The following is an 11226-nucleotide window of genomic DNA, read 5'->3' on the forward strand; positions in this document are numbered from 1 at the left end:
CTCATCCTTCTCATCAACCTCCATTTCCTCGATGTCGTCCTCCACGTCCACCTCCATGTCCTCGGCAGTGTCTTCTGTGTCCACCTCCATCATTTCTTCTCCATGCACCACCATGTCCACTTCCATCTCCTCCAGGGTGTCTCTGACCGTCTGCAAGAGGCAGCACAATCTCACGCTGGGCTTGCTGTCCCACCCCATCCATTCCCACATGGCTGCAGCCTGCCCAAGCAGGGTGCCCCCCTCCCTGGAATGGCACTGTACCTCCACTGGGGCAGCAGTGCCCATCCTGCCGGGATTGGCTTCAGAGCAGGCGCCAGGAAAAGCCCAGGCAGCAGCAACAGCTCGGCACTGACGGGCAGAGCGAGGGGCGAGGGAGAGCTGGCCGCTGGCAGCAGGTGAAGTGTCTGCTGTGCTCGTTTCCAGGACCTGGACCTTCCTCCTGCAACACGCTGGGAGCTGTGATGTCACAGAAGTTTCAGGGCCACTCCAGACGGAGAGATGGGGATCATGGAATGATCAAATCCTTGAATGCTTTGGCTTGCAAGGGCCCCTAAGGATCATCTGCTTTCAACCTGAGCAACTTCCCACCCCACCAGGTTGCTCTGGACCCTGTCCAAGCTGGCCTTGGATGTTCCTGGCGATGGGGCATCCACAGCCTCTCTGCACTGCTCCCTGTGTCAGGGACAACCACCCTCCCAGGAGAGAACTTCTTCCCATCATCAAATCTATTCCAGCTCTTGCAGTTTGATCCCATTCCCCCTTGTCCTGTGACTACAGTTCCTGAGAAAGAGTCCTCCTCCCACTTCCCTGTAGTTCAGGCAGTTCCTGCAGGGTCCCACGTGCGGCTGACCCTGCAGACAGGAGAGAGAGAAGCCAAGCTCCCAGAGAGAGAAAATGGGGAAAGTGACAGGAGGGAAGAGAGGGAAAAGGTAGACGTGGGCCCATGGCCCCCAGCAGCAGCAGCACCCACAGGCCCAAAGCCCCCCGCCCCCTGCCCAGCACAGCCTGCCCTGCCCCTCCAGCTGTCAGCCGAGTGGGGGACAGGGGCCAGTGGCCGCTGCCAGCAGCAGGAATGGGGGCAGCGTGAGGATGCCCTGGCTTGGCTTTTGTCTCTTGATCAGTGCGGGCGCAGGGCAGTGCAAGGCGGGCTGGCAAGCGAAGCCCGGAGCCTTTGGAGGCTCCAAGCCTTAAAGATCAGCCCCTGCAGCAGCCCAGATCCGGGTCCCGCAGTTCCCAAGGCTGCCATGGCCTTCAGAGCATGAAGGTGGATTTGGCATGCCTGTGGCCCGATGCCGCCTCCCGGTCCAGGAGTCCCCGTGGCTCCAGCAGCAAGGGTGGCTGAAGGCTTCCTGCCTGCTTTGGGCCATTGCTGCAGGGGCCACTGCTGTCAGAGCCCCCTCTCTGCTGCTGACAGCTCTGCTCCTGGGGACACTGCTCTGGCCCAGCCCAGGAAGAGCAGCAGTGCCCAGTGCCAGGAGTGGTGTCGGTGGGACCCCCTGTGCACAGGGACCCCCAGCCCCGGGGTGGCCGTGCCAGCCCCGCCAGGGACCTCTAGCCCCGGCAACCCAGAACAAGTGGAAAGCACAAGGGTGCAAACGCCGCCCGGGCCCAAAGGCATTGCAAAGAGAACTGAGATTTTAAAAAGAAACAGTATTTTTTTCCCAAAGATAGGCAAAAGCTAGGATTTACAGAAGATGTTTTATTTGGACAATCCTTATAAAAACAACAGTCTACAGAACATGTTTACATGGCAGCCTATAGAGTAACAATCTACAGAACATGTTTACATGGGTGCTTATAGACTAACAAACTTCCAAACATATTTACATGGGTACCTATAGACTAACAAACTTGCTAACATATTTACATGGGTACCTATAATCTAACCAACTTCCTAACGTATTTACATGGGTACCTATATAGTCTAACAAACTTGCTAACATATTTACATGGGAGCCTATCGGGTAACAAACTTTAAAACATATTTACAGAAAACCTCTAAACATAGAACGTAATTACAAAGGGGTCATATCAGTGTCCATCATCTCCCTCAGTCCTGGAGGAAAGGATGCATCAGCGCTGGACTCTGCTGCCAGCAGTGGCTCAGGTGGGCTGGGCGTGGGAAGCATCTGCTTCTCTTGCTCGTGGGGCTCCATCTTCATCCGAGGACCATGGGCTCCTCCTCATCCTTCTCATCAACCTCCATTTCCTCGATGTCGTCCTCCACGTCCACCTCCATGTCCTCGGCAGTGTCTTCTGTGTCCACCTCCATCATTTCTTCTCCATGCACCACCATGTCCACTTCCATCTCCTCCAGGGTGTCTCTGACCGTCTGCAAGAGGCAGCACAATCTCACGCTGGGCTTGCTGTCCCACCCCATCCATTCCCACATGGCTGCAGCCTGCCCAAGCAAGGTGCCCCCCTGCCTGGAATGGCACTGTACCTCCACTGGGGCAGCAGTGCCCATCCTGCCGGGATTGGCTTCAGAGCAGGCGTCAGGAAAAGCCCAGGCAGCAGCAACAGCTCGGCACTGACGGGCAGAGCGAGGGGCGAGGGAGAGCTGGCCGCTGGCAGCAGGTGAAGTGTCTGCTGTGCTCGTTTCCAGGACCTGGACCTTCCTCCTGCAACACGCTGGGAGCTGTGATGTCACAGAAGTTTCAGGGCCACTCCAGACGGAGAGATGGGGATCATGGAATGATCAAATCCTTGAATGCTTTGGCTTGCAAGGGCCCCTAAGGATCATCTGCTTTCAACCTGAGCAACTTCCCACCCCACCAGGTTGCTCTGGACCCTGTCCAAGCTGGCCTTGGATGTTCCTGGCGATGGGGCATCCACAGCCTCTCTGCACTGCTCCCTGTGTCAGGGACAACCACCCTCCCAGGAGAGAACTTCTTCCCATCATCAAATCTATTCCAGCTCTTGCAGTTTGATCCCATTCCCCCTTGTCCTGTGACTACAGTTCCTGAGAAAGAGTCCTCCTCCCACTTCCCTGTAGTTCAGGCAGTTCCTGCAGGGTCCCACGTGCGGCTGACCCTGCAGACAGGAGAGAGAGAAGCCAAGCTCCCAGAGAGAGAAAATGGGGAAAGTGACAGGAGGGAAGAGAGGGAAAAGGTAGACGTGGGCCCATGGCCCCCAGCAGCAGCAGCACCCACAGGCCCAAAGCCCCCCGCCCCCTGCCCAGCACAGCCTGCCCTGCCCCTCCAGCTGTCAGCCGAGTGGGGGACAGGGGCCAGTGGCCGCTGCCAGCAGCAGGAATGGGGGCAGCGTGAGGATGCCCTGGCTTGGCTTTTGTCTCTTGATCAGTGCGGGCGCAGGGCAGTGCAAGGCGGGCTGGCAAGCGAAGCCCGGAGCCTTTGGAGGCTCCAAGCCTTAAAGATCAGCCCCTGCAGCAGCCCAGATCCGGGTCCCGCAGTTCCCAAGGCTGCCATGGCCTTCAGAGCATGAAGGTGGATTTGGCATGCCTGTGGCCCGATGCCGCCTCCCGGTCCAGGAGTCCCCGTGGCTCCAGCAGCAAGGGTGGCTGAAGGCTTCCTGCCTGCTTTGGGCCATTGCTGCAGGGGCCACTGCTGTCAGAGCCCCCTCTCTGCTGCTGACAGCTCTGCTCCTGGGGACACTGCTCTGGCCCAGCCCAGGAAGAGCAGCAGTGCCCAGTGCCAGGAGTGGTGTCGGTGGGACCCCCTGTGCACAGGGACCCCCAGCCCCGGGGTGGCCGTGCCAGCCCCGCCAGGGACCTCTAGCCCCGGCAACCCAGAACAAGTGGAAAGCACAAGGGTGCAAACGCCGCCCGGGCCCAAAGGCATTGCAAAGAGAACTGAGATTTTAAAAAGAAACAGTATTTTTTTCCCAAAGATAGGCAAAAGCTAGGATTTACAGAAGATGTTTTATTTGGACAATCCTTATAAAAACAACAGTCTACAGAACATGTTTACATGGCAGCCTATAGAGTAACAATCTACAGAACATGTTTACATGGGTGCTTATAGACTAACAAACTTCCAAACATATTTACATGGGTACCTATAGACTAACAAACTTGCTAACATATTTACATGGGTACCTATAATCTAACCAACTTCCTAACGTATTTACATGGGTACCTATATAGTCTAACAAACTTGCTAACATATTTACATGGGAGCCTATCGGGTAACAAACTTTAAAACATATTTACAGAAAACCTCTAAACATAGAACGTAATTACAAAGGGGTCATATCAGTGTCCATCATCTCCCTCAGTCCTGGAGGAAAGGATGCAGCAGCGCTGGACTCTGCTGCCAGCAGTGGCTCAGGTGGGCTGGGCGTGGGAAGCATCTGCTTCTCTTGCTCGTGGGGCTCCATCTTCATCCGAGGACCATGGGCTCCTCCTCATCCTTCTCATCAACCTCCATTTCCTCGATGTCGTCCTCCACGTCCACCTCCATGTCCTCGGCAGTGTCTTCTGTGTCCACCTCCATCATTTCTTCTCCATGCACCACCATGTCCACTTCCATCTCCTCCAGGGTGTCTCTGACCGTCTGCAAGAGGCAGCACAATCTCACGCTGGGCTTGCTGTCCCACCCCATCCATTCCCACATGGCTGCAGCCTGCCCAAGCAAGGTGCCCCCCTGCCTGGAATGGCACTGTACCTCCACTGGGGCAGCAGTGCCCATCCTGCCGGGATTGGCTTCAGAGCAGGCGTCAGGAAAAGCCCAGGCAGCAGCAACAGCTCGGCACTGACGGGCAGAGCGAAGGGCGAGGGAGAGCTGGCCGCTGGCAGCAGGTGAAGTGTCTGCTGTGCTCGTTTCCAGGACCTGGACCTTCCTCCTGCAACACGCTGGGAGCTGTGATGTCACAGAAGTTTCAGGGCCACTCCAGACGGAGAGATGGGGATCATGGAATGATCAAATCCTTGAATGCTTTGGCTTGCAAGGGCCCCTAAGGATCATCTGCTTTCAACCTGAGCAACTTCCCACCCCACCAGGTTGCTCTGGACCCTGTCCAAGCTGGCCTTGGATGTTCCTGGCGATGGGGCATCCACAGCCTCTCTGCACTGCTCCCTGTGTCAGGGACAACCACCCTCCCAGGAGAGAACTTCTTCCCATCATCAAATCTATTCCAGCTCTTGCAGTTTGATCCCATTCCCCCTTGTCCTGTGACTACAGTTCCTGAGAAAGAGTCCTCCTCCCACTTCCCTGTAGTTCAGGCAGTTCCTGCAGGGTCCCACGTGCGGCTGACCCTGCAGACAGGAGAGAGAGAAGCCAAGCTCCCAGAGAGAGAAAATGGGGAAAGTGACAGGAGGGAAGAGAGGGAAAAGGTAGACGTGGGCCCATGGCCCCCAGCACCAGCAGCACCCACAGGCCCAAAGCCCCCCGCCCCCTGCCCAGCACAGCCTGCCCTGCCCCTCCAGCTGTCAGCCGAGTGGGGGACAGGGGCCAGTGGCCGCTGCCAGCAGCAGGAATGGGGGCAGCGTGAGGATGCCCTGGCTTGGCTTTTGTCTCTTGATCAGTGCGGGCGCAGGGCAGTGCAAGGCGGGCTGGCAAGCGAAGCCCGGAGCCTTTGGAGGCTCCAAGCCTTAAAGATCAGCCCCTGCAGCAGCCCAGATCCGGGTCCCGCAGTTCCCAAGGCTGCCATGGCCTTCAGAGCATGAAGGTGGATTTGGCATGCCTGTGGCCCGATGCCGCCTCCCGGTCCAGGAGTCCCCGTGGCTCCAGCAGCAAGGGTGGCTGAAGGCTTCCTGCCTGCTTTGGGCCATTGCTGCAGGGGCCACTGCTGTCAGAGCCCCCTCTCTGCTGCTGACAGCTCTGCTCCTGGGGACACTGCTCTGGCCCAGCCCAGGAAGAGCAGCAGTGCCCAGTGCCAGGAGTGGTGTCGGTGGGACCCCCTGTGCACAGGGACCCCCAGCCCCGGGGTGGCCGTGCCAGCCCCGCCAGGGACCTCTAGCCCCGGCAACCCAGAACAAGTGGAAAGCACAAGGGTGCAAACGCCGCCCGGGCCCAAAGGCATTGCAAAGAGAACTGAGATTTTAAAAAGAAACAGTATTTTTTTCCCAAAGATAGGCAAAAGCTAGGATTTACAGAAGATGTTTTATTTGGACAATCCTTATAAAAACAACAGTCTACAGAACATGTTTACATGGCAGCCTATAGAGTAACAATCTACAGAACATGTTTACATGGGTGCTTATAGACTAACAAACTTCCAAACATATTTACATGGGTACCTATAGACTAACAAACTTGCTAACATATTTACATGGGTACCTATAATCTAACCAACTTCCTAACGTATTTACATGGGTACCTATATAGTCTAACAAACTTGCTAACATATTTACATGGGAGCCTATCGGGTAACAAACTTTAAAACATATTTACAGAAAACCTCTAAACATAGAACGTAATTACAAAGGGGTCATATCAGTGTCCATCATCTCCCTCAGTCCTGGAGGAAAGGATGCAGCAGCGCTGGACTCTGCTGCCAGCAGTGGCTCAGGTGGGCTGGGCGTGGGAAGCATCTGCTTCTCTTGCTCGTGGGGCTCCATCTTCATCCGAGGACCATGGGCTCCTCCTCATCCTTCTCATCAACCTCCATTTCCTCGATGTCGTCCTCCACGTCCACCTCCATGTCCTCGGCAGTGTCTTCTGTGTCCACCTCCATCATTTCTTCTCCATGCACCACCATGTCCACTTCCATCTCCTCCAGGGTGTCTCTGACCGTCTGCAAGAGGCAGCACAATCTCACGCTGGGCTTGCTGTCCCACCCCATCCATTCCCACATGGCTGCAGCCTGCCCAAGCAGGGTGCCCCCCTCCCTGGAATGGCACTGTACCTCCACTGGGGCAGCAGTGCCCATCCTGCCGGGATTGGCTTCAGAGCAGGCGCCAGGAAAAGCCCAGGCAGCAGCAACAGCTCGGCACTGACGGGCAGAGCGAGGGGCGAGGGAGAGCTGGCCGCTGGCAGCAGGTGAAGTGTCTGCTGTGCTCGTTTCCAGGACCTGGACCTTCCTCCTGCAACACGCTGGGAGCTGTGATGTCACAGAAGTTTCAGGGCCACTCCAGACGGAGAGATGGGGATCATGGAATGATCAAATCCTTGAATGCTTTGGCTTGCAAGGGCCCCTAAGGATCATCTGCTTTCAACCTGAGCAACTTCCCACCCCACCAGGTTGCTCTGGACCCTGTCCAAGCTGGCCTTGGATGTTCCTGGCGATGGGGCATCCACAGCCTCTCTGCACTGCTCCCTGTGTCAGGGACAACCACCCTCCCAGGAGAGAACTTCTTCCCATCATCAAATCTATTCCAGCTCTTGCAGTTTGATCCCATTCCCCCTTGTCCTGTGACTACAGTTCCTGAGAAAGAGTCCTCCTCCCACTTCCCTGTAGTTCAGGCAGTTCCTGCAGGGTCCCACGTGCGGCTGACCCTGCAGACAGGAGAGAGAGAAGCCAAGCTCCCAGAGAGAGAAAATGGGGAAAGTGACAGGAGGGAAGAGAGGGAAAAGGTAGACGTGGGCCCATGGCCCCCAGCACCAGCAGCACCCACAGGCCCAAAGCCCCCCGCCCCCTGCCCAGCACAGCCTGCCCTGCCCCTCCAGCTGTCAGCCGAGTGGGGGACAGGGGCCAGTGGCCGCTGCCAGCAGCAGGAATGGGGGCAGCGTGAGGATGCCCTGGCTTGGCTTTTGTCTCTTGATCAGTGCGGGCGCAGGGCAGTGCAAGGCGGGCTGGCAAGCGAAGCCCGGAGCCTTTGGAGGCTCCAAGCCTTAAAGATCAGCCCCTGCAGCAGCCCAGATCCGGGTCCCGCAGTTCCCAAGGCTGCCATGGCCTTCAGAGCATGAAGGTGGATTTGGCATGCCTGTGGCCCGATGCCGCCTCCCGGTCCAGGAGTCCCCGTGGCTCCAGCAGCAAGGGTGGCTGAAGGCTTCCTGCCTGCTTTGGGCCACTGCTGCAGGGGCCACTGCTGTCAGAGCCCCCTCTCTGCTGCTGACAGCTCTGCTCCTGGGGACACTGCTCTGGCCCAGCCCAGGAAGAGCAGCAGTGCCCAGTGCCAGGAGTGGTGTCGTGCGCAGGGACCCCCAGCCCCGGGGTGGCCGTGCCAGCCCCGCCAGGGACCTCTAGCCCCGGCAACCCAGAACAAGTGGAAAGCACAAGGGTGCAAACGCCGCCCGGGCCCAAAGGCATTGCAAAGAGAACTGAGATTTTAAAAAGAAACAGTATTTTTTTCCCAAAGATAGGCAAAAGCTAGGATTTACAGAAGATGTTTTATTTGGACAATCCTTATAAAAACAACAGTCTACAGAACATGTTTACATGGCAGCCTATAGAGTAACAATCTACAGAACATGTTTACATGGGTGCTTATAGACTAACAAACTTCCAAACATATTTACATGGGTACCTATAGACTAACAAACTTGCTAACATATTTACATGGGTACCTATAATCTAACCAACTTCCTAACGTATTTACATGGGTACCTATAGTCTAACAAACTTGCTAACATATTTACATGGGAGCCTATCGGGTAACAAACTTTAAAACATATTTACAGAAAACCTCTAAACATAGAACGTAATTACAAAGGGGTCATATCAGTGTCCATCATCTCCCTCAGTCCTGGAGGAAAGGATGCAGCAGCGCTGGACTCTGCTGCCAGCAGTGGCTCAGGTGGGCTGGGCGTGGGAAGCATCTGCTTCTCTTGCTCGTGGGGCTCCATCTTCATCCGAGGACCATGGGCTCCTCCTCATCCTTCTCATCAACCTCCATTTCCTCGATGTCGTCCTCCACGTCCACCTCCATGTCCTCGGCAGTGTCTTCTGTGTCCACCTCCATCATTTCTTCTCCATGCACCACCATGTCCACTTCCATCTCCTCCAGGGTGTCTCTGACCGTCTGCAAGAGGCAGCACAATCTCACGCTGGGCTTGCTGTCCCACCCCATCCATTCCCACATGGCTGCAGCCTGCCCAAGCAAGGTGCCCCCCTCCCTGGAATGGCACTGTACCTCCACTGGGGCAGCAGTGCCCATCCTGCCGGGATTGGCTTCAGAGCAGGCGTCAGGAAAAGCCCAGGCAGCAGCAACAGCTCGGCACTGACGGGCAGAGCGAGGGGCGAGGGAGAGCTGGCCGCTGGCAGCAGGTGAAGTGTCTGCTGTGCTCGTTTCCAGGACCTGGACCTTCCTCCTGCAACACGCTGGGAGCTGTGATGTCACAGAAGTTTCAGGGCCACTCCAGACGGAGAGATGGGGATCATGGAATGATCAAATCCTTGAATGCTTTGGCTTGCAAGGGCCCCTAAGGATCATCTGCTTTCAACCTGAGCAACTTCCCACCCCACCAGGTTGCTCTGGACCCTGTCCAAGCTGGCCTTGGATGTTCCTGGCGATGGGGCATCCACAGCCTCTCTGCACTGCTCCCTGTGTCAGGGACAACCACCCTCCCAGGAGAGAACTTCTTCCCATCATCAAATCTATTCCAGCTCTTGCAGTTTGATCCCATTCCCCCTTGTCCTGTGACTACAGTTCCTGAGAAAGAGTCCTCCTCCCACTTCCCTGTAGTTCAGGCAGTTCCTGCAGGGTCCCACGTGCGGCTGACCCTGCAGACAGGAGAGAGAGAAGCCAAGCTCCCAGAGAGAGAAAATGGGGAAAGTGACAGGAGGGAAGAGAGGGAAAAGGTAGACGTGGGCCCATGGCCCCCAGCAGCAGCAGCACCCACAGGCCCAAAGCCCCCCGCCCCCTGCCCAGCACAGCCTGCCCTGCCCCTCCAGCTGTCAGCCGAGTGGGGGACAGGGGCCAGTGGCCGCTGCCAGCAGCAGGAATGGGGGCAGCGTGAGGATGCCCTGGCTTGGCTTTTGTCTCTTGATCAGTGCGGGCGCAGGGCAGTGCAAGGCGGGCTGGCAAGCGAAGCCCGGAGCCTTTGGAGGCTCCAAGCCTTAAAGATCAGCCCCTGCAGCAGCCCAGATCCGGGTCCCGCAGTTCCCAAGGCTGCCATGGCCTTCAGAGCATGAAGGTGGATTTGGCATGCCTGTGGCCCGATGCCGCCTCCCGGTCCAGGAGTCCCCGTGGCTCCAGCAGCAAGGGTGGCTGAAGGCTTCCTGCCTGCTTTGGGCCATTGCTGCAGGGGCCACTGCTGTCAGAGCCCCCTCTCTGCTGCTGACAGCTCTGCTCCTGGGGACACTGCTCTGGCCCAGCCCAGGAAGAGCAGCAGTGCCCAGTGCCAGGAGTGGTGTCGGTGGGACCCCCTGTGCACAGGGACCCCCAGCCCCGGGGTGGCCGTGCCAGCCCCGCCAGGGACCTCTAGCCCCGGCAACCCAGAACAAGTGGAAAGCACAAGGGTGCAAACGCCGCCCGGGCCCAAAGGCATTGCAAAGAGAACTGAGATTTTAAAAAGAAACAGTATTTTTTTCCCAAAGATAGGCAAAAGCTAGGATTTACAGAAGATGTTTTATTTGGACAATCCTTATAAAAACAACAGTCTACAGAACATGTTTACATGGCAGCCTATAGAGTAACAATCTACAGAACATGTTTACATGGGTGCTTATAGACTAACAAACTTCCAAACATATTTACATGGGTACCTATAGACTAACAAACTTGCTAACATATTTACATGGGTACCTATAATCTAACCAACTTCCTAACGTATTTACATGGGTACCTATATAGTCTAACAAACTTGCTAACATATTTACATGGGAGCCTATCGGGTAACAAACTTTAAAACATATTTACAGAAAACCTCTAAACATAGAACGTAATTACAAAGGGGTCATATCAGTGTCCATCATCTCCCTCAGTCCTGGAGGAAAGGATGCAGCAGCGCTGGACTCTGCTGCCAGCAGTGGCTCAGGTGGGCTGGGCGTGGGAAGCATCTGCTTCTCTTGCTCGTGGGGCTCCATCTTCATCCGAGGACCATGGGCTCCTCCTCATCCTTCTCATCAACCTCCATTTCCTCGATGTCGTCCTCCACGTCCACCTCCATGTCCTCGGCAGTGTCTTCTGTGTCCACCTCCATCATTTCTTCTCCATGCACCACCATGTCCACTTCCATCTCCTCCAGGGTGTCTCTGACCGTCTGCAAGAGGCAGCACAATCTCACGCTGGGCTTGCTGTCCCACCCCATCCATTCCCACATGGCTGCAGCCTGCCCAAGCAAGGTGCCCCCCTCCCTGGAATGGCACTGTACCTCCACTGGGGCAGCAGTGCCCATCCTGCCGGGATTGGCTTCAGAGCAGGCGTCAGGAAAAGCCCAGGCA

This window comes from Vidua macroura, chromosome 22 (genome assembly GCF_024509145.1).
Source record: "Vidua macroura isolate BioBank_ID:100142 chromosome 22, ASM2450914v1, whole genome shotgun sequence".
NCBI classification, from domain to species: domain Eukaryota; kingdom Metazoa; phylum Chordata; class Aves; order Passeriformes; family Viduidae; genus Vidua; species Vidua macroura.